Below are 19,334 nucleotides of genomic sequence, written 5' to 3'. Positions count from 1 at the left end.
GTCTCCAAGAGTGCCTGCCTATGGGGAGAACATGAAATCTGAGGAACCAGCAGGCCTGACCTGGAGTCATCTATAAATTTCTTTCACAATCCTGATATTGAATATGAGAAAATATACATCAGCCTGGCAGTACATGCGTTCTCTCTTTGCTGCCTATTGTCTTGAATTTTAAAATAGTTGGACCATTGAAGAATTACTTCTTGATTAATTCAAAGTGTTCTGCAGCGGTGCTGAAAACTTTTTGTTACACAAGTCTTTTACATTTTGATTGCATTTTATTACAAACCGGTTATAAATATTTTGCCAAAGTATTCAAAGAATGAAGCTCCACAACACTTAAACTTTTGAAGTTTTGGTAAGTTAATATTATTTTTAAAAAAGAATTATTGCAACTAGAAAGACGCTGAGAGAGGCATTGAACAAATTAAATGAGATGTGCTCAAATGCTAAATAATATACAACCTTGAAATTCTAAAATTGCATTTTGAAATATTTCAATTTGTGGGAAGACTCTTTTGGTGGAGCTACTGTTTTTTATTTAATTGAATCTGTTTATTGCTATATTAGATTAGAAAGTAATTGAAGAGGCCTATGATCTTACAGCATCTAACTCTGGGGAAATATTCAAAGGGGTCATAAATAGAGATAACTAGTCTATGGCCATGCCACACTGAATGAGCCTGATCTTGTCTGATCTCGGAAGCTAAGCAGGGTTGGGCCTGGTTAGTACTTGGATGGGAGACCATCTAGGAATACCAGGTGCCATAGGCATTGAAAAATAAATACATAAATAAATAATAGAGATAATTTACTTGATGAGTTTTTCTTGTAAAGATATTTGTTGAAGAGTTTCTCGGTATGAAGGCAAACAGATATCATCTGTGAAAGCATTTAAGTCAAAATGTTTAAATATTTTAATAGAAAAAATTAGAACTGAAAATATTCCCTATTTAGCAGAATTTCCTCTCATCATCTGTAGAGAGAATATTTCTCAATTAAAAATATTCCGGCCTACAAATAAAATCAATAGAGGGTATTAGGAGCTGAATTGTGTCCCTCGAAAATTCACATGTTGAAGTGCTAACCCCAAGGACCTCAGAATGTGACTGTGTATTTGGAGACAGAGCCTTTAAAGAGCTTAAATGGGGTAAAAGAGATCATTAGGGTGGGCCCTAATCCAGTATGACTGGTGTCTTTACAAGAAGAGGCAGTGAAGCTTCTACCGTTTCCTGAGTGCCTACCAAATGCCAGGCACTGTCACCCTTACAATCCCACAAGGCAGGAACTATTAGCCTCATTTGACCTTTAGGTGATATTCAGAGAGGTTAAACAGTTTGTCCAAGATCATCCAGCCAGTAAAGTGGCAGAGTCAGGACTCAAATCCTACTCCTCCATGCCAGTGTCTCCCCACAGGTACCCAGGTCCTGTGAGTCTGACCTTCAAACCTCCCTTTGGGCTCCCAACTGGACCAGAGGGCCAGTTAACCTATCTGATAAACTGGTCAGGCATTCCTGGGTTCTGCCACTTGCTAGTTCTGTAGGAAAATTTTAACCTGTTTTTCAGTTTCTTCAACTTTGAAATGTCTTTTAAGACTTTAATATGCTTGTTTCACAGTGTTTGTTGTTAAGGTTACGTAAATGATAAATTTTAAAAAGCAGAATAATGCCTGGCATAGTAGTCACCCAATAAATATGCTAAGTGTTTAATTGGCCCAAGAACCATTTTCGGTTTTATTGGTAGCTAGTTCATAGATTGGTGTGGGATGCACTGCAACATGGCTACCTCCAGGGGGCAGTATTCACAATGAATCCCTAGTGGGTGGCACTTCCTGGGACACACAGAATGCAATGCTGAGGATCTGGTGAGAAAATAATGCCCCCACCCTCCGTCTCCCAAAATGACAGCAATCGCCTCTCCTGGGGGGAACGTGCTGACAGCTCTGTCAATGAGGCATGATAGTGATTGTGGACAGGACTCAAACACTAGGCATTCTGGTGTTGACGTCTCCGGAGGAATTTCTGAAAGGCCTGTGTGGACACCTCTAACCCAGCACAGGGCCCAAGCCCAGAACTCACTAGTTCTTGAGGCCGTTGATGTCAGCATAGAGGACCTCATCGTTCCACTCGATGGTTTTGATCTGGTTGTTGGCTGTGCCAGTGAAGGCGCAGACGATGTGTGCGCAACAGACAAGGGTCCACATTCTCCGGCATGTAACTGGCAGTCCCAGGGAGGTACTGGCTCCAGTTGGTGAAGTAACACACAACTTTAGTTGCTGTGCCTGGAATGTCAGGGAAGTAAGAGATGACCCCTGTTGATGAATGTCAAGTACTCTGGCGTCCCCTACCTTCACATGGGACACTTGCTCAGCTGCAGCAGGAGGGCCAGCCCTAAAGAAGAAAAGGGACTTTGATGAGAGGGTGGCAGGCACATGCTGTTCCCGGCTGAGAAGGAGCAGGCCTGGGGCAGATCTGGAAGGAGATCGCCGGGCTGCTCTATAAAGCCTTTCCCAGCATGGACCCCTGCGTGATGCTTTTGGAGAAGTAGCTAATGTAGGCATTCGCAAGCTGCCGGGGAGCTCAGATGATAGTGCACAGCTCAGGAACCAGGGAAGGTGAGTCACTAACTCATGTCAGCTGCTGGTGCTGGAGATAGAAAAGAAAAACCTAGACAAGGTCCCTGCCCTGAAAGAGTTCATGGCCTGATGGGGAGTCAAACCTGTGAGCGTAAAGGTGCGATGCGATGTGACAGGCAATGTAAGGAGGTACGCACGGAGTATTCCGGAAAACAAGTGAGGGAAGACTTCCAAGAAAAGTGGCATCTGCACTGACTGGGCCTCTCTTTTCTCCTTCTGGGCCCCATTAGTACTTGTGCTGGCTTAACTCTATCACAGCATTTATCACACTGAAAGATATTCATTTATTCGTCTGCCCATCAGACAGTGAGCTCCTTGAGGGTGGGAACTGTGCTTACACCACAGAGTCCCCGCTACCCAGCACAGTGCCTGGCACGCAATCAGCTATCAATACGTGTGGAATGAGTGGACCCTAAAGATAAGCCGCATTAGTGGGGAAGGACAGAGGAGGCCCTGGAGGTGGAGAAGGGGGCGTTTCAGGCAGAGGACCACCTCTCATAAGAGTCTCTTCACACCGAGAACTAGAACTCACCTTTTCTAGAACTAACGTCATTCTACTTTTCAACTCAAACGATGTCTCTAAATTGTATTCCCTTTAAAGCCACCCAACCACAGGCAGGGTGAGCTGTTGTGCCAGGCCCACTGATCACTCTCACTGGGCTGCTATCCACAGCTTGGACATTATCTCTGGGAGGGAGTTAGCACTGAAGAAACTGCATTAGCCCTTTAAGGTCTTTTCTGCTCCCTCCGCAGCCCCCTCACACCTGTCCCCACAGTATATATTCGGATAAAACCTGCCTCATCCATTTTTTTTCTACTAATTGCTCCTGTTAGCTGATTAATCCTTGGTCAAGCCTGTGCATTGAGCTCCTGCTCTGTAGCTGGCAGTGAGGAGGAATCACAGATCATTAGAATGGGAGGGGCTAGCCCAAGTCTCCCATCATCCCACGTGGGGAAATGGCCTTGCCCTTGTAACCAGTTATCCATTTCTCTCCCACCTGAAGCCCTCAGGTGCTCAGTGGGCCCTTCCTTCCTTCCTTCCTCCTCCTTCCCTCCTCCTCCTCCCCTTCCTTCCTTCCTTCCTTCCTTCCTTCCTTCCTTCCTTCCTTCCTTCCTTTCTTCCTTCCTTCCTTCTTTCCATCCTTACTATGTTATGAACCCAAGGAGGCTGCAAGAGAGAAAAGGGACAATGCAGGTGGCCTTGGAGTACAAATACTAGTGGAAGAGGCAGAGCGACTGGAAAAGAAAAAGCATCTACTCTGAAATCTTGACTGGGCTGCCTGGGAAAGACTCACCAGCAAGAATCAGCAATTTGCCCATTTTAATGGGAAATCCTAAGCGCGAGTTCCATTTAGGCCTGGACACCCGACAGCTTTTTACAGGGAGCACTGCAGGCCCACCCTCCCTCCACCCGGCTCTCTTCAGCAGGCAAGGTGGGAACTCAAGAGTAGAGGGGTGGGGGGCATCGCAGGGCTCACATTTACCCTCTGAATCTCATCTGTGTCTTCCTTCTTGGATAATTAACCCAGGACACAATGGGACTTCGTGAGAACAGCCTTAAAAGTCTGTTGACTGAACGTACATTTAGGAAAACGGCATATCTGGCACAGATACGAGGTTGGCCTGGGGTTCAAAGTCATTACAGATCAGAGCAGGCCCATATGTCAAAAGAGACCAGCTGGACTCTAGGATAGGAGTGTGGGCAAGGGAAGCGAGGCCACCATTTGACTGGGCTTTGTTCCTGGCCAGACAATGACGGCTAGCTCTGCCCAGCCTCCAGCTCTCTGATTCTATTGTGTTAATAGATGTCAAGTAGTGGCTAGAAGTTTGTAGGGTTTCACCAAGTCTGGAGTGAGAAAGCATCACTCTCCAAGGTTGTTTCTGTTTAATTGAAGGTGGCCTGGTTTACAGAGGATGGAAGAATGGAAGAAATGTAAGGGGAACAGACATTTCTAATCAGGCTTTATCTCAGAAGGGAGAAGCAGCAAGGCCTGGGGAAAGCCCATGTAAATCAGAAGGAAAAAAAAAAAGGCAGCTGCAAAAATGCCCATGGATTGAAGCTCTGTGAATCACAATGTTTTAGGACCTACTTCTCTCTATTCCATACCCATCCCAGACTTGAGGCCCATATAGAAAGAGACGCACCTCCAGGAAGCCCACCGTGATGCCACATCACAAGCGTAAGGCAACAAGGGGAGTGTTGGCAGCACGCCAGGAGAGGCAGTGTGGCAACACCCCCCACACAGAGATCCACCAGGTGAGTCTTCAAGACCTTCTGCAAGATGCTGATCAGACCCTTGGGGACTTTGAATCCAGACCCGTTTAAGGGCAATCTGGGTTCACAGAGAATGCAGGAATGGGTCCTGCAGATGTTAGTACATGTTAAGAAAGGCCATTGCCACTCCCAGGGCTGTTATCCAGTCTCCCCCGTTATCCTTCCCAGGTGGCCTCTGTCCCAACTCGAGTCATCAACTGCCAAAAACTTGAGACATTGACTGACTAGAATTGGACCCATCTTGAAAATAATATAACGGCTAATATTCATTCAGTACATACAATGTGCCAGGCGCTAAACGAGAGGCCCTCATCTCTTTAATCTTTTGAATGTTTGCAAAGCAAATGATTCTCTCCTCATAGCAGGTATGAGAGATGCCTCCACAGAGTTTAAGGCTTAGAGCCCAAGACACGGGGCTTTGACGAACTCTTAGGCTACAAGTGAGGCCAAGGTTAATGTGTTGGGCCATTGTTCATGATAATCAAAGTAACAACAACTCCAGAAACTGTTTCAGATGTGTCAGGCACTAGCCTAAATGCTCTGCAAATATTAACTTACCCCTTATATCTCTGGGAAATAGATACTATTATTATTTCCATTTTACAGATGAGAAAACTGGGGCACAGAAAAGGTAAGTAATTTGCCTAAAGTCACATAGCCAGCAAGTTAGTGACAAAATCAGGGTGTGAACCCAGGCCATCTGACTCCAGACTGGGCTCTTAATTACTCAGCAATTCTGCTTCTCCGGAACATGATGACCAGAGGAAGCAAAGGAGTGACTCAGACTTAGAAAACCAGAGAGGCGCCCCAAGCATAGTCTACCTTATAATCAGAAGAGCTGAGCGCTGGGGCAGTGTTTAGGGAGCTTTGGGGACAAGTTCCCCCAGTGTCCATCAGTGCTCGCCCCCCATGTTCTTCAGGGGGTACATGTGATGTTTTCTCACTTGTGAAGAAATATTCGAAGCGGCTTTGACACAAATCTCCTAGAATTCCCACTCTCGCTCCCCTCCAGATCAAGCAGCCATCACTAAGCCCCTCCTCTGCAGAAATTCCAAGGGCTGCTACCCGTATCAGGTATCAACCTTACTCTCCCTGAGCCCATTAGTTCATTTGCAAATTGGGCTCACAATTTGAGCCCTGAGGATTAGCACGTGAAAGTGTTGTTCGAAGGTTAGAATAAAAGTAGTTTTTCTAGAAGAAAAGGATTAGGGGAAAAGTAAGAGAATGGGGAAAAACACAATTTATTCTGAAATCGGAGTGTCTGAATCGAGAAAAGCCTCAGACCTGGACAGCCTTAGTCACTGCTTTGGCACCACGCTTCAGAGGAGGAATCGCAAACTTTGCTGCCAAGAGCCGGATAGTAATATTTCAGGTTTTGCAGACCATACCGTCTCTGTCTTCTCAATTCTGCCCTTGGAGAGAGAAAGCTGCCATAGACAGCATGTCTACAAACGGGGCCTGACTGTGTTCCAACAGAATTTTATTTACAAAACAGTCAATGGGCTGGATTTGACCCAGGGGTTCCCCTGCTTTTGATGGATCCACTCTGGTCCCCCTCCCGCCATACCCCTCACCATAAGATGAGGAGACTGCAGGTCCAGGTGGAGCCCGCATCCCTCCTTCTCTAAACCATGATCCAGATACCCAGGATTCCTGCCCAAATAGCCCTACTAGCCTGCACCCACCTCCAGGGCCTGTACAGGCTTTTGCCTGCCCGTCTCTTTCGGATCGTCTATCTTTTTGGTATAGCTTTTTAGGAGTTCTCTCTGTATAGTATAAATTGATCTTTTCTCTCTCATATTTCTTTTATTTTTTTCCCTTTTTTAATTGTGTATTTTGTTTATATTGTCTTCGTGCGATTTAAAAAAATATTGTTCTGAGTCCAATCTGTCCATCTTCATTTATAGCTTCTGCATCTAACCCGGGAACCAGGACCCTGTGAGAGCTACGTAAGACGCAGAAGGAAGGAGCAGAGAAGTCAATACAAACGGCGCGACTGATCGCAGGACTGTGCTGAATGCGATGAGATAGGGCCCTGGCAGGGACCCGCCAGCTTCCTTTAGGAAGCGAGCTTTGCGATGGGATTAGAAAGAGCGTCTGGGTATTGCCAGGGTGCAGAAGAGGAGTCAGAAACACTCACTGCAGCCAGGTGCAGTGAAGTCTCGGGGGTGGAACCCGTGGCGGAACCGGGAGCACGTGTGACTGCTGAGGTTTAGGGGCCTTAATTGAAGGTGGCCTGGTTTACAGAGGATGGAAGAATGGAAGAAATGTAAGGGGAACAGACATTTCTAATCAGGCTTTATCTCAGAAGGGAGAAGCAGCAAGGCCTGGGGAAAGCCCATGTAAATCAGAAGGAAAAAAAAAAAGGCAGCTGCAAAAATGCCCATGGATTGAAGCTCTGTGAATCACAATGTTTTAGGACCTACTTCTCTCTATTCCATACCCATCCCAGACTTGAGGCCCATATAGAAAGAGACGCACCTCCAGGAAGCCCACCGTGATGCCACATCACAAGCGTAAGGCAACAAGGGGAGTGTTGGCAGCACGCCAGGAGAGGCAGTGTGGCAACACCCCCCACACAGAGATCTACCAGGTGAGTCTTCAAGACCTTCTGCAAGATGCTGATCAGACCCTTGGGGACTTTGAATCCAGGAACTGAGAATTGCCAGGTGGGTGGGAGTATGCGGACGTCCATTTCTTGGTGTAAAGCCAGATTTAAAAGCCAGTCTTGGGTCATCTTGATTTACAGGGACCTAGGAAGGCAAGCTCTAGCTCCGTTGCAAACCCCAAGGAGGACCCGAATCCCTAAAGGTGAGGAAATCTATGTTTACTAACCCAAGGTTTGGTCAGAAAAAAACTTTAGGGATTTGCTTGAGGAGAAATTCAGAATCCAGTTCTGGCATAGAAGAAAATGAAAATGAAGAGGGCTTTTATTAGTCAGGGAGGAAGCTGAGGCACAGTCACTGACTGGTCCAAACGGAATCCTGGGTGCAGGTCCCTGCAGTGCTTCCGAATCACCCGCAGCCTGGACTGGGAGACAGCCGGGGCCGCAGGGGCACTGGGAAGTAGCGCCCTCTAGTGGTGGTCGGTAGGCAGCTGGTGGGCTCTGAGCTTGTGTCTTTTCAGTCTCTTCTTGAGATAGGGATTGTATCCGAAAAGTTAGGAGGGAGGGTAGGGAGAGAGGATGAGTCCATGACCTGGCTCACAGGGGAAATAGGTACGAACCGAAAAAGAGGAGGAGGCAGAGGGAAAACACCAGTGAAAGCCAAAGGAGAAAATGCACAAAAAGGAGGCAGAAATGCTCTGCTCTAAATATGGAGAAATGTGTTTTCTCCGTTTGTCCCAACACACACGCATTCCTCATGCTTGGCATCTCTCCTCCTTGCTGTCCGGGGCCTGCTTCGGGCCTAAACTTGGCATAATGGAAAGGGGCTTTTGCTAAGGTGCCTCTGGGCAGAGGAAGAGACAGGGTCTTTCCACATGTGTCAGCCTGGGGGCACATGGGAAGGGTGCTAAGGGAGGCCCATCCACAATGCAGGATGCTGGGAGGGAGGGTAAACAAGGTCAAGTGTCCTTCCGGGGAAGAGAGGAGGGAGAGCAGGTTCAAGGGAGGTATTTGCTCCTTGCTGAGAAGAGGGGGCCTGTGGGGCACCCAGAAAGCCTAAATAGAAAGACCCAGCTCCTGAAAAGAACTAGAGAGGAAGAAAACAAACTGAAGGAGATACCCAAGTAACTTGTCTGAGAACCCCTTTTGCATGAGAAGTTACTATCAAACCTGAGCTAAGTGTCTCTAATATTTTCTTCAGGACTTTGTGTATGAGACTGGACTATAGTTAAGTTATTTAATAATGGACTCTAACCCTTCTCCCTTCCACTAAGTGGGATGTGAGGTCAAGGCTGCTTCTTGCTCTCCACCAGATCTTCGAGACTTGTGCTTCAAACAAAATAAGATCTCAGTAAGTCATTGTTAACTGAAAGAGTGTAAGAATAAATGAATAGGTCAGTCATCTGTGTACTTCCAGCCAGCTCCTGCACACAGTAGGTCCATCGTTGGTAGTTTGTCATTGATAAATGGATGAATGACTGACTGACCTCATAGGAGCCCAGATTTGGTGGCTGCAAGGCTAGCCATAAGCGGAAAGATGTTGCATACAGTCTCGCCTGGGTTGAACCACCGGTGGGAACTTTGCTCAAATACAGGATGTGGGCTGAAAGGTTCTCATCTACCTGTTTTCAAGGGAGGGGGTTGGCCACTGAACGTGCCTCTGATTCGTTAGTGGAGTCCATGCAGGGGCTGCCAAATCTGCTGAACTGTGAGCTGGGGGAGGAAGGAGGAAAAGGGAAATAGAAGCAGCAGCCAGAGATGAAAGGGAAGCCGCTGTCAGGGGCTCATGCTGTAGAAGGTAGGGCCAGGATCCCGGAGCGGGCCTGAGATCATCGTATATTAGTTACCCATGAACCTGTTCCCAACTCTCCACAGATGGAGGCCAGGGAAAGTCTTTACAGAATGGGAATAATAATGGGATTGTTTGTAGGGATGGAATATGATCATGCATGTGAAGCACTTAGCAGAGTGCCTGCATTAGAATGGATAGCTAATATTATATTCCAATACTTTTTGGATATTCATTTCAATTTTATGTCACATTGGTGAAGGAGGAAGCTGGAGAGTTGTGAGGAGCCAAAACTCGTGGTATCGGGGTAAGCTTCCTGTGGCATCATCACTTCCTGCCTGACCTCGTGGCCCTGGCTACAGAGAACCCGGACTCTATATGTTGCTAAAGACCGGCGGTCGTTCCCTATGTGACAGGTTAGGTTCTCCAGAAACGGATGTGGAGTCAGAGATTGAGCCCAAGTTGTTTATCAGGACTCATCACCTGTGAAAAGAAGGGAGAGGGACAGGACTGGGCAGAGAGAGAAGCCGAGACACGATCTAGTCCCAACAAAGCTTCTCCAACCTGGCGGGAGCTCTAGAACAAGTGGTGTCTGTCAGAATCGCCTCGCTTCACATTAAAATGCCTGGGCCTGTACTCCCGCCTCATTTAGTCCCTAGACCGTGGGGGAAGGGGATATCTCCGTTTGAGGCAGACCCTGGGAGAAACAGCACCAGGAGGCTGGTTGCCAACTCGCTCTGCAGCTGGGCAGCAAGTTCCCAGAATGAATGCTCCAGGAGAAAGGAGCCTTTTACTTGTGACCCTCAGCCCCTCATGACCCACACACAGAGGCAGATGTTTACTACTCGAATTATTTTTTGATGACTCTCATTTGCTGAGTGTTGCTGTTCACAACATAATTTCACAGACACAGTCTCATCTTGTTGCATGTTGGTGTGAGGGGTCTTCGGGGGGAAATCTGCAACAAATTTCAAAGCGGGGAGAGTGAGAAAGCTCATCCCGCTGACTCGTGATGCAGTGGGTCTCACTCTTCCTAGATCCGATACACTTGGGCCAGCTAGTATGAAAGAGGATCTGGGGATGCATCGGAGGGGAGCTGGCTGAAGACGTTTGTACTCTGAGTGTGTCGAAGGTGAACTGAGGGAGAGAGAGTGCTCAGAGGGGCTAAGCTGGGGTGGAGCTGGGGAGGAATGATTAGACTTGAGCATAAAGAACAGCCTGAGAACGCAAAACGCTTGAACACTGCTCCTAGCTCCAACGACAGCTTCGACAGCTTCGTCTCAAGCAGAGTACTTTCCCACTCCGAGTTTCAGTTCCTGTACCACACGCCAATGTACTCCCCCTCGACTTCATACCCTAGTAACTAGCGTGGCGGCTGAAATGCGCTACATGTTTAAGAAGCGTTTGATGTCACTTCCAGTCACGACTGAGTAACCCTCATGCCATAAACTGGAAAACTAGATGAAATATGTGAAACTATTGTTTTCAGACCGCAGGCAACATGCAGTGCAGGACTGTGAACGCTGAGAGACAGAAAACAAATGGGGTGAGCCTCGCTGCTACCCCAGATTTCTGCCCCCCCACCCCCCGCAAGTATTTGGCAGGTATGCACTAAATGTGCACTGCTTCAGTGCGGGCGCGATGGCACGGTGACTTTAGAAGACTTCATAAATAAACTGATTGAAAGTCGTGGGAGGGACGTGAAGGGGAAAAGCATTGGTTGGAAAGGCGTGGTCGATTTCGGATTGTTAAAAAGTGTCCCGTGAGTGGAGCAAAGCACTGGGGACTGGTGACATCTGTAGAAAATGGTAGGCCTGTTTGGCTGTCTCATTCAATTTATGTTATCGTTTTGTTGTTGTTGTTGTTGTTTTTCATTTTTTACTTGACTTTTTTTTTTTAATTTTATCTTATTATTACTTTCAAGTATTCCGTACATTGGTTAGACATTTATATAGTTTATAAAACGATCCCCCCGATTGCTCTTTCTCTTCTCTGGCTCTCCACCTGGCCATCACTTTAATGCTGACTGCATCCCCTGTGCCATGCTCCCCATCTCCGTGACCACCTATCAACTACTAATATGTACTTCTTTAACCTCTCGCTCCTTTAGGTTCTCTTGAGAAATGAGGGACGTGCAGAGTAAAGAACCAACATAACCATGAGGGAAAAAAAAATGCACGTCATATAAAAGCTGGAGGCAGAATTCCTTTTGGAGCAAAGCATTCAATTCTGAAAAGTTATGTCCCAGGATCTGGTGTAGAGAGCAAAAACAAAACAAAACAAAACAACAAACCAAAACAAAGAAAACTAAATTGCTCTGCAAAATAAAGTAAGACGATTTTGAGTTCAGGCTGGTCACACAAGAGGAGATGGTAAAGGGACCCTGGAAAGGAAAGGGAAAAAATTTTACTGGATGGGAGAGAGAGTTATATAACTCTCATCGCCTGCATTATACCCTCTCCCCATTTTACGGGGAGGATATTGTGCAGCTTTCAAATGGCAGAGCCAGGACTTAAATGCAGAAATCCATAAGCCTAGTGTTCTTTCCGTCTTCATCACGAGGAGTTCAGGTTTGAGCTGGGTGGTGGTTGGTTGTTCATTCACAAACCCTCCCACCTCTATCTACGGAAAAACTTTGAGGTGAAGGCCCAAAGGCTCACGTTGGCTGTGAACCGAGGTATCAGGTGCTCTGGCAGGAAGCCCCAAAATGACCTTGGGGAACAGGCAAGCTGTTTCCTTTGGTTAGTGCAGTGGGTGATCATTCCACCTCCTTCCCCAGAACAAGCCAGTAAACAACCTAAGCCCCACCTCCCACCCCCAGGCCTCTGCAACCGGGCCTCTATTGCTAGTTTCAATTTCCTGATAAGCAGGGGACCAGTATGTGGGTCCCTGAAGAATGAAGTACTGTACCAATTTGCATTTGGGTTTCTTTGTGTATTACAAAAAGAAAAAAGCATAAAGAACACAAAAGCGAAGTCAAGCAGTTTTTAACTGCACAGCTGCATTCGCCCTGGGAATTTGATGCTCATGGTTGCTCATGCATTTACAAGTTGATTGCCGCTCAGACTTCAGACCCTTCATGCAGTACAACAGGTGCTGCGTACCTGCTGCCTTCTGCTTCCTCTCAGCAACAGGGACACCGGTGAGCTCCGTTGTACATTCCAGTGAAGTATATGGTAATAATATCAGCTCGTAGTCTCCAATTGCTCAAAGCATTTTCATAACTAAAATCTCCCCTGGTCTTCACAAGAACCCTGCAAGTTCTGATGGGTGTAAAAACTCCTCTGAGAGTTGAGACGGTCCCTCCTTGGAGCCAGATTCAAGTTTGTGTGGTTCAATCTGTAGCACCCAGCCTTGCACCTGGGACAGGGGACATTCAAGATATGACAGCTGCATTCAAGACATGTTGGAGTAAAATGTAAAGTAAGTAGAGAAGTGGAGAATGATGCAGTGGGCTGTGGCCCTTTTTGTCTCTTAGAAGAGTCTCATTGGGACATCCCTTGAGGCTGAGACTGGCCCTTATCCTCTAGTAGGTGTGTAATTCCCAGAGTGTCAGCTCCCTAGGGCACTGAGTTTGTGACTATTCAGCAGAGTCCGGTTTGGGAAGAGATGCCAACCTGGCGCACATAAGAAACAGACACGTGGGCGCCTGTATGAGTGTTCATATGCACACATATACACACCAACGCGCATCCGTCTCTTTAAATGTGACCAAGACATAGGTCGGAATGGTATTCTCTGCAGGAGCCGAAGGGAAGGAGAAGAGAGCCATCTCTGAGAACCCAGTGGGCAGCCATGGTCCTGAGGGTGATTCTGTTCCTGCCCCCAGCCTCTCTACCCAGCCACCTTTCTCTCTTCCCTCCAGGTCCCTGTACACGGTGACCTTCCCCCTTTCTTCACATGCTCATCTTTCAAAGCCTTTCATCATTTCCTTGGCTTCCCCTACACAGTGGCCATGATCCCTGAGCAGACAGCCCTCTGTCTAACAAGGTTGTTCAGCACAGCTCTTTCCTGGGCTGGGCAAGGGTGAGGGAGAGGAAGGGAATTGTGGGAACATGTAACATACCTTCTTGGGCTTTGTTATGAGGGTGAACACAGGGAGCTGGGGGCCCGTGTCATTAATGAGTCAATGAACAAGTATTTGCTGATCTCTGTGTTCTAGGACTGTGCTCAGTCCTCACTGTTGTTGTCTTTGCTCATTAAGTGGGAAAAAAGCGGGGATAGAAGACAGTTATCCATCAGATCCCTTGACTAGGCTGAAGACAGGGGCTTGGACAGGGCCATCTCCTGGGTTCTGGTCCCGACAGCCACTCGCTGTGTGATGACAAGTTTTCGCTAGTCTGCCAGGGAGGCCAGGGGCTGGCAGATGCTCGGTACGTTTTTTTTCAATTTTTTATTATTAAATTACAGTTGGCATACAATATTATATTCGTTTCTGATGTACAATATAGTGATTAGACACTTACATAGCTTATAAAGTGATCACCTCGATAAATCTAGTACCCATCTGACACCATGCATAGTTATTACAATATTATTGACTATATTACCTATGCTGTACTTTACATCCTCGTGACTGTTTTTATAACTGATGATTTACACATCTTAATTCCTTCCCCTTTTTCACCCATCCCCCACCCCTCCTCCCATCTGGTCTCATTTCTTAAAGTGGGGATTTCCTGTTGCTGAGACAGTATCAGCAGAGGTACAAGCACTTGACAGGGGGACAGCCTGGGTCATAGGATTGCCTCTGATCCTGTCCCTTCTGACTTGACTTTCTATTCTGCTAGGTTCTTTCTGTCAATAAATGGCCAGGATGTGGTGGTTAATGAGACGAATGAGGTGCAGAGGAACAAAAAAGGTGTGAAATAAAGATATTTTATGGTAGACAATAAAGAGATTCCATTGCAATTCAGGCAAGGAGAAGAGAATTTAAATTCAAATTAGCCACTTAAAATTCACATGGAAGACATCTTGGTTATAAAAGGTTATCATTCAAAAAATTAAAAAAAAAAGGTGATGGAAGATGCACTATTTTGCAAGAAAAGGCATAGGATTGAGATTTTATTACTGTAAGAAGGGTTCAGCTTGTCAATTTATGGCTCTTCTAGAATGATCCTGGAATCGATGTGCAAGCTTTGTTTCTCCTCCCAGAGTCTCATACCCTGATTCTGAAATTTCAGGTATTGGAGTCTTGGGACTGAGGTAGGTGGTTTTTCAGTTTCCCCTGGTGGGGTGAGAAACATATGTAGTTGTGAGAAGTTGTACGAATAAGTAGGGAGACAAGAAAGAACTGTAGACAGAATCAGTACTTTTGATAAAACGTGTTCATTCAGGTAAAGAAATTTGTCTTTGTGATGCTGCTTCGATTACGTTCTGTCTGCTTACCTCATCGAACAGGTCGATATGTTTAATGTATGAGACTCGTTTACATTTTAGAAAAATTTTGCTTATTAGATTTATGTCTTTCCTGTCAGAAGTTTGAAACATTGGAGAAAAATCAGACATTTAAAATTTCTGATTGTAGGTAGGAAGTCTAAAGATCTCATGATCTTCAGGCCCCTTCTTTCCTCCTACAATGGTGGATGGTGGGCTCCCGTGCCCAGCATTACTGAACTACATGTCTGCCTTTTCTCTGGGGAGTTATTTACATCTCTGAGGACTTCCAGGAGCAGCGACACTTATTATGTTTAGCCTCTGTCCCACAGAGGGAACAAAAGCAACAACGAACCCACGTAGACTTGGGGGAATTTCTCAGTGTAGAAGGTAGAGCATTTGGGGAGCAGTGAGTAGACTGTCAGGCCAGTCTACTCACATAGGGCATCTGTTTGAGGACACCACAAGAGGCTTACAGTACAGACCCACATGTCAGCTCCACAGAAGATGCCACAGCAAGTGCTAGTAGCCTCCTCAGCAGTGCCCCAAGAACTTGGAGATAAGTTTCCCATCCAAGTGTGAAATAAAGGTTCACTTCATCTGCTTTGAGACTTTGGGCAAGTTTCTTAACATCTCTGAGCCTGTTTCTTCATCTATAGAGCGGGGATAGTAATACCTACTCAAAGGATTATTGGTCATGTTGATTTGAAATGTTTCCAAAATGTTTAGCCTAGCGCCTGGACATGCAGAGAGCTCAATTCATGGAGCTTTCTGTCTCTATTCAGTGAACAGCCAAGAGGACCGGAAAATTCCTAAGTGTCTTCCAGGTGTGAATACTGTAGTGCAGTTCAACAACTACGTGTTGGCTGTGTGCTAATGCTACAGTCATAGTGCTAGGGGTTTATTTGTATCTGTCCAACAAATAGTATTAATCAGATGCTTGTAAGGAAACTGGTTATGCCTATCGGTTGCCCAAAGCCCTAAATAGTGCCAAAAAGGTACTTTCAAATTCTAGCACAGTGCCAGGCAGAGACACACAGAGATGAGGGAGCAAAAAAGACATGATATAATCCGTGCTTCCTGGGGATGACTAGAAAGGGAGAGAGTAGTCGAATGATTAATCTCAGAAAGAAACGTGTAACTACAAATCTTTATAAGTGCTTTTAAGAAAACAAAGGAAATGGTATGATTTGAGGTTGTAACAGAAGGATCTGATTTAAGTGTGGGGGAGGGGTGTCAGGGTTCAGTCAAGATTATTCAGCTATAGAGTAGAGACTTTGTCTGGAGGAGAGAGATTTGAGAGCTTTGGCTCCAGGAGCTCTTCGTGGTGAAGTAAAAGGTCATCTTTGTTTCCAACACTTAGATGTTCCTTCCTACTCCTGGCCATTATTGCTTACTCCTGGCAGACATATGGTTATTGTCCAAGTCATTCATCACAGGAGATCAGAAGTCAAGATCCCACGGTAGCTTGAAGGATAGATAGTTGAGCTCTGTTCACCTTAAGCTACAGAGAGAATGGATACAACACTATTGGACATATACAGCACCATCGATAGTGTTATTGTTTTTATTGTCATCCTGGTGTTTTTATGCCAAAGGACAAGATCACATCCTGTGCATGAAACACGGTCCTCCCCTGAATATAATAAACATTACCATTGTCAGTCATTCTGGAACATATGAATACTGACTCGAGCATTTCCACCGCAGTCGGGGCAGCTGGTCCCTGCAACCTGGCACAGGCCTGGTGGCAGGCAGACAAGTGCCCAGGGGAGGGACCCCTCTGCAGATCCACCCCAAGAGCAGAAATACTTGTTTCTACTGTTCTCTCTCGTAATGTCCTTCTCTTATCACAAAGCCTTCAGCAAAGTCGTCACAAACATTATTTCCTGACCTTAGCTATTCTGTATGGAATTAGAGACAGGGTCCAGGTTGAGCAAAGTGGCACAGAGCGGAGCAGTAGCGGTTTGTCCTGAGACAAATGGGAGGAACTGTAGGAGGAGGAAGTGATAGTTTGGAGCCCCATGACAGACTGATGACAAGCAACTACTAGAATTGACCTGTGGAGCATGTAAGCACATCTTAAGGGTTTCTCAGAAATATCTGGAAACGGGAGCCCGGTAATAGACAGTACTTCCGCCATTCAAAGAGATGAAGTTGAGACTACAGCGACCTGGGCATTAAAGAGATGTGTGAAGTTTGGACATTTGGATTACAAGTCTATTTTTTCTAGGGCTCATAACCACCTTGCAAGGTGATTTAATCATCTCAGGAGAGGGAGGCTCCGTGCACCCAAGGTCATCCTGTTATGCCACGCTCTCTCCCTGAATAAAACTTATCTGTGGACTCTCTTCAAAATCTTCAAGAAAGGAGGGCTGGCACCATTTTCTTCCACTCACAGCCAGACTCTGGATACAGTGGGAGGTGGAAGCTATAAGAAGAAAAAACCCTTTTCTCTTAGCAAAAACGACGGCCTCTTTTTCGATCCTTTAACTTCCTACTTCCTCATCTACAAATTAATCAACATTTATACCCAAGGCCCTGCCTTCCACCTTCTCCCCTCCACTCAAACCTTGTTTCACCTGCCGCTTTTTCTTGTACTTTACATCTCATCCCTGCTGATTCCCTACCTCTAATGTCCATAAATACGATCTAATCTTTTCCATCATAACCCACCGCTTGAAACTCAAATCCCCCTCTCATTATGGACCAATGAACATTTTTCCTATTGTTATGTACACTTCTCAAAAAAAATTATTTAACTCTACTTCCTTACATCCCAATAATTTCTGAATTCATTCTCAACTAGCTTAAATCTTCATTTATGTCATCCCAACATCCTAATGAACATATATTTTTTATTTTTTTGAAATTAAAGTCTCATATGTATACAGGAAAATGCACAGAAGTGTACAGTGCAAAGAATGATCACATAGTGAACACGCCTATGTATCTGCCACCAGGTGAAATAGAACATAACCAGCATCCAGAAGCCCGATTACTTCTTCCTTCCTCCCTAAATCTAACATCATCCTGACTCTTCATACCATATATTCGATTTACATATTTTTAACTTATGTAAATGGAATCTTACATTATGTACTCTTTTGTGTCTGGCTTTTTTGCTCAACATTATGTTTGTGTGAATTAACTGTCATTGTATGTAGCAGTAGTTTGTTCATTTTTACTGCTGTATAGTGCTCCATTGTAAGAAGACACCTCAATTCATCCGTTTCACTGTTCATGGACATTTCGGGTTATTTCCAGTTCGAAGCTATTTCAAATAGACTTCCATAATCATTCTCGTACACGTATTTTTGGTGCACGTGTGCACATACTTCTTCATATGTTTTTAAAAGAAGGAAGTAGTTTGGTTGGGACCACCATAAAATAGTTTGGGAAAATTAAGGCACAGTAATATTCAACCAAATTGGACAAGTTTATCGTGAACAATTTCTAAACTTACACAGAAATGCAAAAGACATAGGTGCAGCCAAGAGAAGGTGCCTGGGGAAGAGATGTGTCCTTGCACGGGGGATTACACGGGGAACAGGGAACAGAAACAGACCGTGTAATTAAGTACAGAATTGCATAGGCCCAGAGTAGAGGTGACTTTTAGAATCTCTGGACTAAAACCAGACAAAACCAGACAGTTTAATTCCAGGGCTGGATTCCTCACTCCCGCTCACCCAAGCATGGGAGAGGGAAGGGAGCTGTAGGTCAGGCGGTCATATCTATAGATCCTAGATATCTTTTTGCCAGGGTGTCTTCTTCTCTCTGCCTCCCATGCCTGAAACTGAGGCTAAAACCTCTCTGAAAGAAGAAACTTCAGAAGGACTCTGTACTCTTCCCACCCCTACAGATGCTGGTCCTGGGAGGGGGCCAGGATAGATCCTCAGGGAACAATTGAGGCTTATCAGATGTAGATACTCATCTGACAAATGAAGTTTGAAGTCAGGGCATGTTTGGAAGCCAGTGAAGGTGAGAAGGGTGGAGGAGGGTCTGAAAAGCTGGACTGAGATTTGGGATTAGAAGACAGGAAGTGTGGATATCTGCAACTATCATCATCATCGTCCTCGTTGTTGTCATCATCATCATCCCTTAAATTTGTAACGCATAAGAGTTTACAAAGAGCTTTCTGTTCCTTAATTTTCATATCTTCGTGGGGGTAGGGAAGCAGGACAAGGCTTTATCCTCATTTTGCTCATCTGCCCAAGAACACAGTAGACGTTCATTGCTTTTTGTTTTATATCCCATATATCAGTGAAATCATACAGTTCTTGTCCTTTTCTGTCTGACTTATTTCCCTTAGCATAATACTCTCAAAATCCACCCACGTTGTCCCAAATGGCAAGATTTCATCTTTTCATAGCTGAGTAATATTCCATTGTGTGTGTGTGTGTGTGTATATATATATATATATATATATATATATATATATATATATATATATATATATATATGTCGCATCTTTACCAATCATCTGTTGAAGGAGAAAAGAAACAAAACACCAAACTCGTAGGAAGATACAGAGGACAGAAGGCGGCTGCCAGAGGGGAGGAGGGGGAAGGGGATCAACCATGTGGTGATGGAAAGAGACTAGACTTCGGGTGGTGAGAACACAGTAGAGTATATATACATGTCGTATTATAAGGTT

General features: G+C 45.5%; 1 pseudogene; it reads left to right on the top strand.

The window, feature by feature from the left end:
- Positions 1-652: 652 nt before the first annotated feature.
- LOC120585331 (uncharacterized) lies at positions 653-771 on the top strand (annotated as a pseudogene).
- Positions 772-19,334: the final 18,563 nt, after the last annotated feature.

The sequence above is a fragment of the Pteropus medius genome, unplaced genomic scaffold (genome assembly GCF_902729225.1).
Source record: "Pteropus medius unplaced genomic scaffold, Ma_sr-lr_union100, whole genome shotgun sequence".
Taxonomy (NCBI): domain Eukaryota; kingdom Metazoa; phylum Chordata; class Mammalia; order Chiroptera; family Pteropodidae; genus Pteropus; species Pteropus medius.
Note: the sequence above shows the minus strand (reverse complement) of the source record. Positions and strands in the feature narration are given on the sequence as shown.